The sequence below is a fragment of the Bubalus bubalis genome, chromosome 9 (genome assembly GCF_019923935.1).
Source record: "Bubalus bubalis isolate 160015118507 breed Murrah chromosome 9, NDDB_SH_1, whole genome shotgun sequence".
Classification (NCBI taxonomy): domain Eukaryota; kingdom Metazoa; phylum Chordata; class Mammalia; order Artiodactyla; family Bovidae; genus Bubalus; species Bubalus bubalis.
Window position 1 is genome coordinate 23554539 of NC_059165.1, and position 14457 is coordinate 23568995.

Below are 14457 nucleotides of genomic sequence, written 5' to 3' on the forward strand. Positions count from 1 at the left end.
ATATTCATGGACACCTAAAAACATTGTGGTCACCAGGCACTGTTCTACCATGCCCAATAGATGAGGCAGTCTTCCCCCAAATCATACCTCTTAACTCTTCATGAACACCCAACCCTGAAACTCTAGTTCAGTCAGTTTCTTGGTATTTCTGGGGTGAGAACTGTTACAAGACCAAAGATTCTAAATGGCTAGCCAGTGAGTCCAAAGATGTGCTAATTTATAAAGAATAACTGCAAAATACCATCACCCACAGGCAAGCAGTCCATTTCACTGTTGACTTAAACACAAATGTTACTGTTGAAAAATTCAGATGGGAAAGAGATACAGTGTAGAAGCAGCTGTTCCTAGGGAACCATTCAAATGTTCCCTTTGGATCAAAGAAATTGACAGAACACAGTGTCTACTTTAGAATATATTTAACATTTGTTGGTTCACCTGATGCCACATTTCTGCCGTCCAAGCCACCGAAAAAGAAGCAAACACTTGGGAGTTGTTTGACAGAAATAAACATCCCTGTCCTAAGTAAGATGAAGCCGTTTTACATTATTCATTTGGTCATTCAATGAAGATTCATTAGTGCCTACTGTATTAGTTGCCAGAAATATGAGCCCAGGCCTCAAGAAGTGCAAAACCTGGGGATTTTAGCCTGCAAGTGACTCATTTGAAAAGACCCTGATGCTGGGAAAGTTTGAGGGCAGGAGGAGAAGGGGACGACAGAGGATGAGATGGTTGGATGGCATCACCGATTCAATGGACATGAGTGTGGGTAGGCTCTGGGAGTTGGTGGTAGTGCTGCGGTTCATGGGGTCACAAAGAGTCAGACAAGACTGAGTGACTGAACTGAACTGAACTCTGCAGGCTGTGTCTTGGGAGTTGAAAGGTGGGAGATGGTGATTACGCTTAAAAAGGAAATGGTCAGTCTTTGAAAGAGCTTGTTTGCCTTGTTAAGGAAGTTGATTTTATCCTAAAATTGTTGAGGAGCCAATGAATGATCTAATTGAAGAATGATGTGACTAAATATATAATTTAGAAAGATAACTTATAGTGGTAGTATGAAGGATTCCCCTTCATGGATCAAAGACTTGTCATGGTGAAGGGGCTTGTGTAACTCAATAAAGCTATGAGCCATGCTGTGCAGGGCCACCAAGACAGACAGGTCATAGTGAAGAGTTTTGAGAAAATATGGTCCACTGGAGGAGGAAATGGCAACCTACTCCAGTATTATTGCCTAGAGAACCATGAACAATATGAAAAGTCAAAAAGATATGATACCAGAAGATGAGCCCCCCCACCCCCCAGGTCTGAAGGTGTCCAATAAGCTACTGCAGAAGCACCAAGGGCAATTACTAATAGCTCCAGAAACAACTAAGCAGCTGGACCAAAGTGGAAACAACACTCAGTTGTGGATATGGCTGGTAGTGAAGTCTAATGGTATAAAGAACAATACTGCATAGGAACCTGGAATGTTAGATCTATGTTTTTGTTGTTCAATCGCTGTCATGTTTGACTCTTGTCTACCTCATGGACTGCAGCACGCCAGGCTTCCCTGTCCTTCAATACCTTCTGAAGTTTGCTCAAACTCATGTCCATTGAGTGAGTGATGCTATTTAAACATCTCATCCTCTGCTGCCCTCTTCTCCTTTTGCTTTCAGTCTTTCCCAGCATCAGGGTCTTTTCCATGAGTTGGCTTTCGCATCAAGTGGCCAAGGTACTGGAGTTTCAGCATCAATCCTTCCAATGAATATTCAGGGTTGATTTCCTTTAGGATTGACTGGTTTAGTCTTCTTGCAGTCAAGGGACTCAAGAGTCTTCTCCAGAACCACAATTCAAAAGCAACATTTCTTGGGCACTCAGCCTTCTTTATTTCCAACTCTCAAATCTGAACATGACTACAAGAAAAAGGTACATGAATCAAGGTAAATTGGACATGGTCAAGAGGGATGGCAAGAGTGAATATCAACGTCTTAAGAATCAGTGGACTAAAATAGACAGAAATGGGAAAATTTAATTCAGATCAGTATTATATCTACTTGGAGAAGGCAATGGCACCCCACTCCAGTACTCTTGCCTGGAAAATCCCATGGACGGAGGAGCCTAGTGAGCTGCAGACCATAGGGTCGCTAAGAGTTGGACACGACTGAGCGACTTCACTTTCCCTTTTCACTTTCATGCATTGGAGAAGGAAATGGCAACCCACTCCAGTGTTCTTGCCTGGAGAATCCCAGGGATGGCAGAGCCTGGTGGGCTGCCATCTATGGGGTCGCACAGAGTCGGACACGACTGAAGTGACTTAGCAGCAGCAGCAGCAGCATTATATCTACTACTGTGGGCAAGAATCCCTTAGAAGAATTGGAGTTTCCCTCATAGTCAACAAAAGAGTCAGAATTGCAGTACTTGCATGCAGTCTCAAAAAGGACAGAATGATCTCAGTTTGTTTGTAAGGCAAACCATTCAATATCACAGTAATCCAATTTGTGCTCCAACCACTGATGCAAAAGAATCTGAAGTCGAATGGTTCTATGAAGACCTATAAAACCTTCTAGTGAAAGTGAAAGTGAAGTCGCTCAGTCGTGTCCAACTCTTTGCAACCCCATGGATGGTAGCCTACCAGACTCCAAAATCCATGGGATTTTCCAGGTAAGAATACTGGAGTGGGCTGCCATTTCCTTCTCCAGGGGATCTTCCCAACCCAGGGATTGAACCTGGGTCTTCTGCATTGCAGACAGACACTTTACCGTCTGAGCCATTCTAGAACTTAACACCAAAGGGAAAAAAAAGTCCTTTTTTTTTTTCATCATAGGGGATTGGAATGCAAAAGTAGGAAGTCAAGAAATACTTAGAATAATAGGCATGTTTGACCTTGGAGTAAATCAGATCAATTATATTCTTTTCAGCTGAAGCTGGAGAAGCTCTATACAGTTAGCAAAACAAGACATGGAGCTGACTGTGGCTCAGATCATGAGCTCCTTATTGCAAAATTCAGACTTAAATTGAAGAAAGTAGGGAAAACCACTAGGCCATTCAGGTATGACCTAAAACAAACCCCTCATGATTACACAGTGGAGATGATGAATAGGATAGAGTCAAAGGATTAGATCTGGTAGACAGAGTGCCTGAAGAACTATGGGCAGAGATTCTTAACATTGTATAGGAGGCACTGACCAAAATTATCCCAAAGAAGAAGAAATGCAAGAAGGCAAAGTGGTTGTCTGAGGAGTCTCTACAAATAGCTGAGGAAATAGGAGAAGTGAAAAGCAAGGGAGAAAGGGAAAGATAGCCCAACTGAAGGCAAATTCTAGAGAATAGCAAGGTAAGATACAAAGCCCTTCTTAAATGAACAATGCAGAGAAGCAGAGGAAAACAACAGAATGGGAAAGATTAGAGATCTCTTCAAGAAAACTAGAGATATAAAGGGAACATTTCATGTAAGACTGAGCACGATAAAGAACAGAAATGGCAAAGACCTAACAGAAGCAAAAGAGATTAAGAAGAGGTAGCAAGAATAGATAGAACTGTACAAAAAAGGTTTTAATGACCTGGATAACCGTGATGGTGTGGTCATTCACCTAGAGCCAGACATCCTGGAATGTGAAGTCACGTGGGCCTTAGGAAGCATCACTATGAACAACGCTAGTAGAGGTGACAGAATTCCAGCTGGGCTATTTAAAACAGTAAAAGATGATGCTGTGAAAGTGCTGCACTCAATATGCCAGCCAATTTGGAAAACTCAGCAGTGGCCAAAGGACTGGAAAAGGTCAGTTTTCATTCCAATCCCAAAGAAGGGCAATGCCAAAGAACGTTCAAACTATCATACAGTTGTACTCATTTCACATGCTAGCAAGGGTGAAAGTGAAAGTGAAAGTCACTCAGTTGTGTCCAACTTTTTGCGACCCCATGGACTGTACAGTCCATGGAATTCTTTAGGCCAGAATACTGGAGTGGGTAGCCTTTCCCTTCTCCAGGGGATCTTCCCAACCCAGGGATTGAACCCAGGTCTCCCGCATTGCAGGTGGATTCTTTACCAGCTGAGCCATGAGGGTAGCTAGCAAGGTTATATAAGCTCAAAATCCTTCAAGCTAGGCTTCAGCAAATACATGAACAAAGAATTTCCAGATATACAAACTTGATTTAGAAAAGGCAGAGGAACCAGAGATCCAAATTGCCAACATTTGTTGGATCAGTGAAAAAGCAAGAGAATTCCAGAAAAACATCTACTTCTGTTTCATAGACCATTCTAAAGCTTCTAACTGTGTGGATCACAACAAACTTTGGAAAATTCTTGAGATAGAAGTCCCAGTCCACCTTACCTGTTTGTTGAGAAACCTGTATGCGGTTTTAAGAAACAACAGTTAGAACTGGACATGGAACAAGTGACTGGTTCAGAACTGGGAAAGGAGTATTTCAGGGCTGTATACTGTCTTATTTATTTACCCTGCTTATTTAACTTATATGCAGGGTACATCAAACAAAATGCCAGGCTGGATGAATCACAAGCTGGACTCAAGATTGCTGGGAGAAATATCAATAATCAACAATATGCTGATGATACCACTCTAATGGCAGAAATTGAAGAGGAACTGAAGAGCCTCTTTATGAGGGTGAAAGAGGAGAGGGATAAAGCTGGCTTAAAACTAAATATTCAAAAGACTAAGATCATGGCATCCAGTCTCATCACTTCATGGCAAAAAAAAGGTGAAGAAGTAGAAGATTTTATTTTCTTGGCCTCCAAAGTCATTACAGATGGTGACAGCAGCCATGAAATTAAAAGACTCCTGCTGCATGGAAGGAAATCTATGACAAATCTAGACAAGTGTTTTAAAAACCAGAGACATCACTTCGCTGATGAAGGTCTGTATAATCAAAGCTATGGTTTTTCCAGTAGTCATGAATGGATGTAAGAGTTGGACCATTAAGAGGGCTGAGTGCTGAAGAATTGATGATTTTGAATTTTGGTGTTGGAGAAGACTCTTGAGAGGCCCTTGGACTGCAAGAAGATCAAATCAGTCAATCCTAAAGGAAATCAACCCTGAATATTCACTGGAAAGACTGAAGCTGAAGCTCCAATACTTTGGCTACCTGATGCAAGGAGCCAACTCATTGGAAAAGACCCTGATGCTGGGAAAGACTGAAGGCAAAAGGACAAGAGGCAGCAGAGGATGAGACGGTTAGATAGCATCACCAATGCAGTGGACATGAATCTGAGCACATTCCAGGAGACAGTGGAGGACAAAGGAGCCCAGTGTGCTACAATCCATGAGGTCACAGAGTCACACAGGTATGAGACTGAACAACAATGGAGCATCGAGTTACAGTCTTGCTTTCAAGATTGAATCACTTGCAGAGCCTTGAAACTTGCCAGTCCTCAAGCCTCACACTGCAAAGATTCCTGTGTAATTAGCCTCAGGTAGCACCCCAAAGATGAAATTTTTAACAACTGCCCAGGTGATTATAATGTGCAGCCAAAGTTGGAAAACCACTTGCTACCTAAGAGTGGAATATAACAAGATTGTCATGTGCTAAGTAAGAGATAAAAAGGAACTAAATTAATAGTACCAGAGAAAATTCTGTACAGGAACAAGAAATGTGGTTCTTTGGATTTAGCATGACTTATCTCAAAACGGAGAAGCGGAAAAAAACTTGTGTCTCCAGGATCTAGCCACATGGCTCCACCATGTGGATAAACTGTGATGTATCAAGTCAGTTGATTGCTTTTTTTCCTTCAGATCCTGCTTGCTGTAATGTGAGAATATTAGTAGAAATAAGTTAAAAAGCCAAAAATGGTGCATCAATTAGAAGAAAAATATGTATTGGTTACCTGAAAAGATTTAGCACTCAAATACTTATTTCAAATCTGATATAATGCTTTACATATGAAACTGCTATAGAACTCTTGCTTGGGCACATATATTACAAAAAAGTGTTTATTAAATCTAAAAATCTGTTGTATAGTGAAATTATCACATTTGGGGGTAAAAGATTTGTAAAGAATGTTGCTTTGATGAATCAAAATGCTGAACATTTATAATTACTTTTTATCACTATAGAATTCCTTCAAAGTAGCTTCATAATCATACCACTCTTATTCTTAGGATATACTGAAATAATTCAGGTAGAAATTTTAAAGTGATTAGAAAAAGAGAAAAATAAATTGATTAATTTTTATGACTGCAGAAGTTTCTCATCTTATTTAACTACTCACATAATTCTCTTTAAAAGCTTGAAATGTGTGATTCTTAATGACAAAATAAAACATCTTCATAGTCTGTAAACTTTCATACATGATTGACTATTGTAATTTATCAATATCTCTTCAAGCAAATTCTGAAAATGAGATTATTAAACTAGTGAAATTAACATTGCATTTCGAATTCTCCAGCTTCCAGACAGTTTGCTCAACAAGCACTTTTCAGTTCATAATTGTACTTTTCACCTCAAGGTTTGAACCAAATTTAAATTTCAGTTTTATAATCTGACTTAATATATCAATTCAAAGATGTCTCTTTTACTACAAAACATCTTTGTTCGAAGAAACATGATCCTCACCACTGAAATATATCAAAATCTGTTAAAGGAAAAAATACATTAGTTCTGAAAATGTGAATGGATAAAAGTATTGCCTTATTCACTGTAATGATGTCCTGATGACAAAAAATGTCCTTTCTAATGTTAGACAGTAATTAAGTGAAAGTGAAAGTCGCTCAGCTGTGTCTGACTTTTTGTGACCCCATGGACTATACAGTCCATGGAATTCTCCAGGCCAGAATACTGGAGTGGGTAGCCTTTCCCTTCTCCAGGGGATCTTCCCAACCCAGGAATCGAACCCAGGTCTCCTGCATTGCAGGTGGATTCTTTACCAGCTGAGCTACAAGGGAAGCCCAAAACAGTAATTAAGTTAATAAATATTTTTAGAATACCTTCCAGATGCAAGGTACTATATGAGCATCACAGGTGATATCTAAAAACAAGATCCCTACTTCAAGAGAGTTTAAGTCTTTAGGAGGTAAGAGAGTCACACATCTAAGAGTCAAACAGGAAACATTAAAAACCAAAAGAAGCAAAGTTAAGTGCAGTGAGGAAGGAGAGATCACAGTCAGGTGGAATAGTTAGAAGTCATAGAAGTAACAGGGTTTAAGTTAGATGGACCTAAAAGAAATCTGTATAGACAAGGAGGAATTTGGGGCATTATAGTCAGGTACTAGGTCAAGGGCGAAAACGGAGAACTAGGATGCAATTTTCAGGGCAGCAGCATCGGCCTCACCAGGATCATGTTAGAAATGGGGAATCTTGGTCTTGGCTTCCTGAATCCCAGTTTGCATTTTAATAAGAATGCTAGGTGATTGGTACTGATATTAAACATTTTAAAGCACTCTCAGAAAACTGACAGAAAATTTTTTTCCGTAAAAGGTCAGATAACAAACATTTTTGGCTTTACAGGCTACTCTGTTGCTTAGCATGAAAGCAGCAAAGATGACAGCGTGCAAATGAAAAAGCCTGGATGGGTTCCAATAAAATTTTATTACTGTGACCATTAATTTCATGTATCACCTTGACTACAACAGGGGCTTCCCGGGTATTTGGTTGAACATTGTTCTGGGTGTGTCTGTGAGAATGTTTCTAGATAACATTTGAATTTGGACACTAAGTGAAGCAGATTGCCCTCCTCAATGTGAGTGGGCCTTTTCCATCTGGTGGAAGCCTGAATGGAACAAAAGGAGGCGTTAAAGTGAATTTGTTCTCTTTGCCTGACTGTTTTAGAGCTTCCCTGGTAGCTCAGCTGGTAAAGAATCTACCTGCAATGCAGGAGACCCCAGTTTAATTCCTGGGCCAGGAAGATCCCCTAGAGAAGGGAGTGGCAACCCACTCCAGTATTCTTGGGTTTCCTTGGTGGCTGAGCTGGTAAAGAGTATGCCTGCAATGAGGGAGACCTGGGTTTGATCCCTGGGTCGGGAAGATCTGCTGAAGAAGGGAATGGCTACCCACTCCAGTATTCTGGCCTGGAGAATTCCATGGACGGTCACAAAGAGTTGGACGTGACTGAGCAACTTTCACTTTCACTTTGGAGCTGGGGTATTGATAGATCCCTGGGTTGGGAAGATCCCCTGAAGAAGGAAATGGCAACCCACTCCAGTATGCTTGCCTGGGAAATTCCATAGACAGAGGAGCCTGGCAGGCTGCAGTCCATGGGGTTGCAAAGAATTGAACACATCTTAGTGACTAAACAACAAAAACAAAAGATGTATATATATATACACATACATGTATACATATGTGTGTATGTGTATATATATTTGTGTGGGTGTTTGTGTGTGTGTATACATATATGCAGGGAGAATGTGGGGTGCTCAGTTGTGTCCAACTATTTATGGACCCTATGAACCATAGCCTGCGGGCTCCTCTGTCCATGGGATTTTTCAGGCAAGAAGAGTGGCTTGCTATTTCCTTCTCCAGGGGCTTCTCCTGACCTAGGGATTGAACCCACATCTCCTGCGTCTCCTACATTGGCAGGCAGATTTTATTTTCTTTTTTAACCACTGTACCGCCTAGGAACCCACATACATATATTCATTGTATTAGTTCTGCTTCTCTGGAGAAGAACCCTGATTAATATAGTTATGGACACCAAGTTTGAGTTTCATATAATTTTCACATGTCATGAAATACTGTTATTCTTTTTCTTTTTTTTCAACCATTTAAAAATTTAAAAATCATTCTGAGCTTACAGGGCATACAAAAACAGACACTAGGTAGATTTGGTCTGTGAGCCATAGTTTGCCAACTATGTCTTAGAATACTGAACATCAGTAGAACAGAAAACAAGTTAGCTTTTCAGTTATTTTTATCATCTAAATTCTAGATTTTATAACAATAGAATAATAACTATAGAGATATTTATACTCTATCAGATCAGATCAGATCAGTTGCTCAGTCGTGTCCGACTCTTTGCGACCCCATGAATCGCAGCACGCCAGGCCTCCCTGTCCATCACCAACTCCCAGAGTTCACTCAGACTCATGTCCATCGAGTCAGTGATGCCACCCAGCAATCTCATCCTCTGTCATCCCCTTCTCCTCCTGCCCCCAATCGCTCCCAGCATCAGAGTCTTTTCCAAGGAGTCAACTCTTCACATGAGGTGGCCAAAGTACTGGAGTTTCAGCTTTAGCATCATTCCTTCCAAAGAAATCCCAGGGCTGATCTCCTTCAGAATGGACTGTTTGAATCTCCTTGCAGTCCAAGGGACTCTCAAGAGTCTTCTCCAACACCACCGTTCAAAAGCATCAGTTCTTTGGCGCTCAGCCTTCTTCACAGTCCAACTCTCACATCCATACATGACCACTGGAAAAACCATAGCCTTGACTAGACAGACCTTTGTTGGCAAAGTCATGTCTCTGCTTTTGAATATGCTATCTAGGTTGGTCATAACTTTCCTTCCAAGGAGTAAGCGTCTTTTAATTGCATGGCTGCAGTCACCATCTGCAGTGATTTTGGAGCCCAGAAAAATAAAGTCTGACACTGTTTCCACTGTTTCCCCATCTATTTCCCATAAAGTGATGGGACCAGATGCCATGATCTTAGTTTTCTGAATGTTGAGCTTTAAGCCAACTTTTTCACTCTCCACTTTCACCTTCATCAAGAGGCTTTGTAGTTCCTCTTCACTTTCTGCCATAAGGGTGGTGTCATCTGCATATCTGCAATATGTCATCTGCATATTCTCATCTGCAATATGAGGTTATTGATATTTCTCCCGGCAATCTTGATTCCAGCTTGTGCTTCTTCCAGTCCAGCATTTCTCATGATGTACTCTGCATATAAGTTAAATAAGCAGGGTGACAATATACAGCCTTGACGTACTCCTTTTCCTATTTGGAACCAGTCTGTTGTTCCATGTCCATTTCTAACTGTTGCTTCCTGACCTGCATACAAATTTCTCAAGAGGCAGATCAGGTGGTCTGGTATTCCCATCTCTTTCAGAATTTTCCACAGTTTATTGTGATCCACACAGGCAAAGGCTTTATACTCTATAGCCAAAGGATAATTTTTATTATTCCATAGCTAAGGATATCTAATCCAATCATAGGAGAATAGTATTTTTCTTCACCATTTTTTAGCTAGTGGGAGTGTGGTTATGAGTATTTTTTCAAGTGGATATTAAATTTCACCATGATCATGGTACATGTGTATAAATATAAGGCAAACAAATGATTAAAGCATCTTCTATTATTTTCTTTCACAAAGGCAACCTGGAAAAATACTAAGATTTCCTTCGATCAACCCAACAGAAAAGGTAAAGACTCTCCATGATAATGTCACTGTCATTCTTCCCTCACTTGTGCTTTAAAAATCAACCACATTTAAGCAACTGGAATGAAAGTTCTCGAGGTGTGATCCAAGTTCTCAGCATCTCCTGGGAACTAGTTCAGACCGCATGAATCGCAGCTTGCCAGGCCTCCCTGTCCATCACCAACTCCCGGAGTTCACTGAAACCCACACCCATCGAGTTGGTGATGCCATCCAGCCATCTCATCCTCTGTTGTCCCCTTCTCCTCCTGCCCCCAATCCCTCCCAGCATCAGAGTCTTTTCCAATGAGTCAACTCTTCGCATGAGGTGGCCAAAGTACTGGAGTTTCAGCTTTAGCATCAGTCCTTCCAATGAACACCCAGGACTGATCTTTAGAATGGACTGGTTGGATCTCCTTGCAGTCCAAGGGATTCTCAAGAGTCTTCTCCAACACCACAGTTCAGAAGCATCAATTCTTCAGTGCTCAGCTTTCTTCACAGTCCAACTCTCACATCCATACATGACCACTGGAAAAACCATAGCCTTGACTAGACAGACCTTTGTTGGCAAAGTAATGTCTCTGCTTTTGAATATGCTATCTAGGTTGTCATAACTTTCGTTCCAAGGAGTAAGCGTCTTTTAATTTCATGGCTGCAGTCACCATCTGCAGTGATTCTGGAGCCCAGAAAAATAAAGTCTGACACTGTTTCCACTGTTTCCCCATCTATTTGCCATGAAGTGATGGGACCAGATGCCATGATCTTAGTTTTCTGAATGTTGAGCTTTAAGCCAACTTTTTCACTCTCCTCTTTCACTTTCATCAAGAGGCTTTTTAGTTCCTCTTCACTTTCTGCCATAAGGGTGGTGTCATCTGCATATCTGAGATTATTGATATTTCTCCCGGCAATCTTGATTCCAGCTTGTGCTTCTTCTAGCCCAGCGTTAATTCTTGCAGCTCCCCAAGACAGGGAGAGGGGGCAGGGTAGAGAGAGAGGGAGGAGGACTGGGGCTAGCAATCTATGTTTTTAAAAATTCTCCAAGTGGGTATGATGAATGTTAAAATTTGAAAATTGCCAAACTCAGTATAACTCTTGTTAAGAATCCATCCAGATTCCTGGAATTCTCTTGCAGACCCATTGAGTGGGAATCTCTGGTTTGCATTTGAACAGGCTCCTAGATGACTGTTATGCTTGTTCATATTTGAAAGTCACTACTTTAGAGTTGGTGCTTCTCTTTCATCCCACCACCCCATCCAACCTATAAGACCTTTGCCAAATCCTATAAACTTTACATGTGCAAAAATTTCCAAACCTAATGCTAATTATCAGAAAAACCTAAGAGTTTTATAAAATTCCCAGGCCCTGCTCCAGAATTACACAGAAAAATGTATAATATAAATGTAAACACATGTTCTTTGGAAGGAATGATGCTAAAGCTGAAACTCCAGTACTTTGGCCACCTCATGCAGAGTTGACTCATTGGAAAAGACTCTGATGCTGGGAGGGATTGGGGGCAGGAGGTAAAGGGGATGACAGAGGATGAGATTGCTGGATGCCATCACTGACTGGATGGACATGAGTCTGAGTGAACTCTGGGAGTTGGTGATGGACAGGGAGGCCTGGAGTGCTGCGATTCATGGGGTCGCAATGAGTCGGACATGACGGGGTAACTGAACTGAACTGAAACATATGTTATATGATACATATGATACACACACACACATATGATATACTATATGTCCATCTGGGAACATGGTGAGGAATTTACTCCTATATTATTAAATTTTATGTAGCTACTCACAAGTAGACATTTGGGCCTCATATTAGAATTTACTGCCTTGTTCTATTTTAATATACTTTAATTTGGACTTTATAAAGTCCTCATTATGAAAGCAATCACAAATAATACCCAAATTAAAGTTATGCAACTCTGATCATTTTATTCTCCCACTCAAAATTTTTGACTGTATTACATACAAATTACTCAGCTTGACATCCAAGACCCTCTGCTAATCTTCTTACTAATTCATATCTCAGTTAATTTAGCTCATTCTCCAACCAACCAAGCTATGCTCTTTTTCTGGTCTCTGGATACATCTCGTACTTTGTGCCCTACTTTGACCAATCACGTCCCATCTACCTATAGCATGCCTTCGCTAAATATAAAGAACAAATTAAAATGTACATAAATGTTATATTCTATGTGTCAGTTAAGTAATAACTAGCATTTATGGAACAATTTGTAGAAGCCAGTCACACTGCTGTAATCTTCACATGCAGTAACTAACTCAGTTCCTTAAAACCACCTTGTGAGTTAGCTACACTGATTTTCTTCACTGTTCAGAGGAGGAAACTCAGGGTAAAATAGATTGAAGTAACTCTCAAAGAACATTCAATAGCAAGTAGTAAAACTGGGATTGTGAGCTTTGAAATATTAGGTCTACTGAATCACAAATGAGAGCTTTCCGTCTTATTCAGTTCAGTTCAGTTACTCAGTCATGTCCGACTCTTTGCGATCCCATGGACTGCAGCATGCCAGGCTTCCTGTCCATCACCAAATTCCAGAGCTTACTCAAACTCATGTGCATTGAGTCGCTGATGCCATCCAACCATCTCATCCTCTGTCGTCCCCGTCTCCTCCCACCTTCAATCTTTCCCAGCATCAGGGTCTTTTTTCCAATGAGTCAGTTCTTCACATCAGGTGGCCAAAGTATTGGAGTTTCAGCATCAGCCCTTTCAGTGAATATTCAGGACTAATTTCCTTTAGGATTGACTGGTTTGATCTCCTTGCTGTCAGAAGGACTCACAAGAGTCTTCTCCAGCACCACAGTTCAAAAGCACTAATTCTTCAGTGCTCAGCTTTCTTTGCAGTCCAACTCTCACATCCATACATGACAACGGGAGAAACCATAGCTTTGACTAGATGAACTTTTGTTGGCAAAGTAATATCTCTGCTTTTTAATATGCTGTCTAGGTTGGTCATAGCTTTTCTTCCAAGGAGCAAGTGTCTTTTAATTTCATGGTTGCAGTTACCATCTGCAGTGATTTTGCTGCTGCTAAGTCACTTGAGTTATGTCTGACTCTGTCCAACCCCATAGACGGCAGCCCACCAGCCTTCCCCGTCCCTGGGATTCTCCAGGCAAGAACACTGGAGTGGGTTGCCATTTCCTTCTCCAATGCATGAAAGTGAAAAGTGAAAGTGAAGTCGCTCAGTCGTATCCGACTCTTAGCGACCCCATGGACTGCAGCCTACCAGGCTCCTCAGTCCATGGGATTTTCCAGGCAAGAGTACTGGAGTGGGGTTGGAGCCCCGCAAAAATAAAGTCTCTCACTGTTTCCCCATCTGTTTGACATGAAATGATGGGACTGGATGCCACGATCTTAGTTTTCTGAATGTTGAGCTTTAAACCAACTTTTTCACTCTCCTTTCACTTTCATCAGGAGGCTCTTTAGATTTTATTTGCTTTCTGCCATAAGGGTGATGTCATCTGCATATCTGAAGTTATTGGTATTTCTCCAGGCAGTCTTGATTCTCCCTTGTGCTTCATCTAGCCTGGCATTTTGCGTGATGTACTCTGAATAGAAGTTAAATTAGCAGGGTGACACTATACAGCCTTGACATACTCCTTTCCTGATGTAGAACCAGTCTGTTGTTCCATGTCTAGTTCTAACTGTTGGTTCTTGACCTACATACTGATTTCTCAGGAAACAGGTAAGGTGGCCTAGTATTCCATCTTATTAAATTGCTGTAAAATTGTGTTGGAAATGACCATATGATACTTTATATAATAGTTCTATTCACTTTTGATTAATTAGTATAATAAAAGGATAAGGTGGTGACAGATTACTCCCAATCATGATTGTAACAGAGGCCAACTCTTTGTTAATTTGTTTTCGGAAGAATTTAACAGTAATTTTTTTTAAAAGCCACAGGAATTACCTTTATGTTGATTACATACCCCTAGTTAGCATAAAAGATGCTAAGCCTTTTGGACTGAATGGTCCCTAGTTGGGGCTGAATGAACTATGGGTCTTCCGTTGGTTTCAAGTCACTAAAGAGTAGTACCTACACTAGTACCAGGTATCAGCACTCAGGGATAAGAAATCTTATTATCTAGTTCCCTACTGGACCCTACTTAAGGGTTATTATCATTGAGAAGGGACTCTATTTGTCCATGTCAT

The 14457-nt window shown here is 40.9% G+C and overlaps 1 protein-coding gene across 1 annotated transcript in view; it reads left to right on the plus strand.

Moving 5' to 3' along the window:
* The window catches only part of CCNH (cyclin H), a 126153-nt gene that overhangs the window by 82224 nt on the left and 29472 nt on the right, over positions 1-14457 (plus strand). Inside the window, exon 2 of the mRNA XM_044947324.2 lies at positions 10234-10282. The gene's annotated coding sequence lies outside the window, so the exon portion shown is untranslated. The remainder of the gene's footprint in view (positions 1-10233; positions 10283-14457) is intronic.